This window comes from Rosa rugosa, chromosome 1 (assembly GCF_958449725.1).
Source record: "Rosa rugosa chromosome 1, drRosRugo1.1, whole genome shotgun sequence".
Lineage (NCBI taxonomy): Eukaryota > Viridiplantae > Streptophyta > Magnoliopsida > Rosales > Rosaceae > Rosa > Rosa rugosa.
In genome coordinates, this window is record NC_084820.1 from 22,294,581 (window position 1) to 22,297,717 (window position 3,137).

Consider the following 3,137-nt stretch of genomic DNA (forward strand, 5'->3'; position numbering starts at 1 on the left):
GTTGCTGAGAAAATGTGGGAGAGTGGGAAATGGTTTTGGGGTTTGGATTTGTTTGAGAATTAATTAGGTGGGTTTGAATGAGCTTATCAGCTTGTTCTAGATAGCTGGGTGGAATTCAAATTCAAGTAGTTGGCTCTGCTACTGGTCTTGATGGTGTTAGAAACTAAAGTAGTTTGACTTATATGAATATGAATGTCTACTATAGAACTATTATATGGGATGTCATATATGTTATATGAGAGAGGCAATGGTTAAGTGGAGGAATTTTGTGGTTGTTCTTTAATAAACACATAATGAAGGTATGAAGATGCTAGGACGGTGAATGTTTGTTCCTGAATTTGAATTGATTAAGTTCAATACTTTAAAATGCGCCTGCAAGATTTCATCTTTAGCTCCAGTAGTGAAATCAGTTCAACAAGCTTTCAAGGTGGCAAGATTTATTTATTTTTTTTTTTTTGAGTTTCCAACACCTGTGTGTGTGCCTTAGCACTTCGTAATTGTGGGTTTGTTGCTGATATAGTGCATTGAAAGTGGATGAACTAAAGACCTTTTTTTTTTAACTCTTTTTTTTTTCATGTTAATTAGCACCAATAAGAGTTTTCATATTTTGGAGTGGGAAATAGTGCTAGGGCATCCAAGTTGAATGATGTCGTTGAAATATGTGGGACTTAAGTCCCATGTACTGTGAAAAAGCTACAGTTGGAAAATGCACTCTGCTTGTTTGTGCAACTCTGAAGCACATGCATGTAATAAAAGATAATAATTAAAAAATTTGGAGTGTAATCACACTTCATTATCCCAATTTCTTGGCTCATTTGGTTGTTTCTATACTTCCTAAGTTTAGCTCATGAGTATTGACCATTGAAAAATCGTCTTCACTATTCATTGAATACTTCGGAGTTGCGTTCTTATTTTCCTGTTTGTTTCTCTTTTTTGTGGACTACATCAAATGAATTGAAACTACAAGCTTAATTGAGTTTATTTATGTTTTTCAGAGTCCCGGAGGTGACATCCACTTCTGTTTTTCAGATCAGAGCATCATCTTTGGAAGTGACATCCACTTCTGTTGACACTGGTGAACTGATATCAGAAGTTGAAAGTAAGCAATAAACTTACTACTTCATAGCAAGCAGTTTGTTTCCCTTTGCTGAATGCATGATATGGTAACTTTGCTGAATGCATGTTAGTAACTTGGCTGAATGCATGTTAGTAACTTGGCTGAATGCATGATATGGTGTGACTTCTGAGTTCTGATTGGTTTTACTTGCTAAATGATTACTATGGTATGGATCATTTAAATTTTTGGTTTTTGTCAATTATTGTACTTCAGCTGTAAGTTGTTTAAGCATCTCTATTTTTGTATTTGTCCTAATGGAAATATGGGTTTACAGGCCGAGAGAACACAGAAACAAGGAGGAATGGTGATGTGCGCTACAGTACTCGTTATCATGTGCGCTTTCATGTTGGTTCTCCTAGTCCTCAAGGAGACACTTTTTTGATCTAAGAGGACAGTTGGTTCCAAATTTTGGCTCCATTCTAATTGTCATAACCCTTCCTTGAGAGGCTTCAACACGAGAAGATATACTCTCCTTAGCAGAAGACAAGAGGGAGTTTTGGCGTGCCTAGGTAGATATACTACATAAAAGTGATTATTCTATTGTATCCTCTATATTTCTGGGTATTATTGAATAGTGGGTGGGGGGAGGGTAGTGATCAGTTAGGGAATGAATGCCCTGGAAATTGTATAGAGCACATATTGACATATTGTATGTTGTTACTTGAGGAAGAGTGTTTGTCAATCGATCTATGTTGATTCTTTTGATTTCATTTGTTCGGGATTTTGGTGCTTGCATTCCCCTGCACCATATGAGTAAGATAAGGGACTTTTATTCTTTTCATATTTAATTTACTGATTCAAATAAAATTTCAATACTTCAATTCTTGGCCCCCAACTTCCTCCTTAACATTATGTGATGTGGCTCATCTTTGTCGGTGATTTGATCTTAACTGTGACTTTACCAAGGATTGACAGCGACACGGTCAGTGACTTTGCTGGTGACTTGAGATTAACAATAACTTGGCCAGTTACATAGTCTATGACATGGCCAGTAACTTGGTCATGGATTTACAGTGACGTATATAACAATGACATGGTCAGTGACATGCAACTTGACTAGTGACTTTGTCAGTAACTTGACCAATGACATAGCCATTGACATGACTAGTAACTTGACCAAAAATTAACAGTGACATGGTCAATGACTTTGCCCGTGACTTGAGGTTAACAGTAGCTTAACCAGCTACATAGCCAGTAACTTGGCCAGGAATTGACAGCCACATGGTCAGTGATTTTGTCGGTGACTTGAGGTTAACAATCGCTTGGCCAGTTACATAGCCTATGACATGGACAGTAACTTGGTCAGGAATTGACAGTGACATGGTCAGTGACATGTATAACAATGACATGGTAAGTGACATGGTTAGTGACTTTGTCAGTAACTTGACCAATGACATAGCCATTGACATGGCCAGTAACTTGACCAAGAATTAACAGCGACATGGTCAGTGACTTTTGACTTGGATACATATTTACGCAAGCGTACGTATCATTGTCAAGATAGGGAAATATTATGCCCAAAGTTTATCGTACCACGGGGATTAGTGGCTAACCCACAATCCTTGGGTAATCGGAAATAAAGACACTTAGCAAACAAAGAAAAGAAAAATAAAATAAATAAAAAGGTTATTCTAAGGCACCAAGCCTTAGCAATGCTCGGCTTTAGTTTTCACCAAAGCCTAATCAAAACTAAGAGCCTAGTGGTGGATATGCACAAATGAGTGAGTTCAATATTTGGGAGTTGATTTCAACTTAACAAAAATATAATGAATGTAAAGCAATAAAAATAAAAATAAAATGTAAACAATAAAAAATGAGAATGTCGGGTGCTAAGGAGGTTCCTTCACCAAATCTCATGTGTCGGAAGCTAATCTAATGTATATGCAAATTTCCTACTTTGGCGGTAGTCGTATCCAAGGCAGTTCAAGGCTCAAGGACCGAAATTCCCTTTCATGGTATTCCTACTCCGGTTCAAGGGTCATAGGAACTCACTTGACATAAATTAGAGCCGGTTCAAGGG

At 37.3% G+C, this 3,137-nt stretch overlaps 1 long non-coding RNA gene across 1 annotated transcript; it reads left to right on the top strand.

Annotated features, from left to right (window-relative positions):
• The first annotated feature begins 1,024 nt into the window (after positions 1 to 1,024).
• On the top strand, positions 1,025 to 1,803 carry LOC133737750 (uncharacterized). Its single transcript, XR_009859884.1, has 2 exons — positions 1,025 to 1,099; positions 1,392 to 1,803. It is a non-coding gene; the product is annotated as an uncharacterized LOC133737750 (long non-coding RNA).
• The last annotated feature ends 1,334 nt before the right edge of the window (positions 1,804 to 3,137 follow it).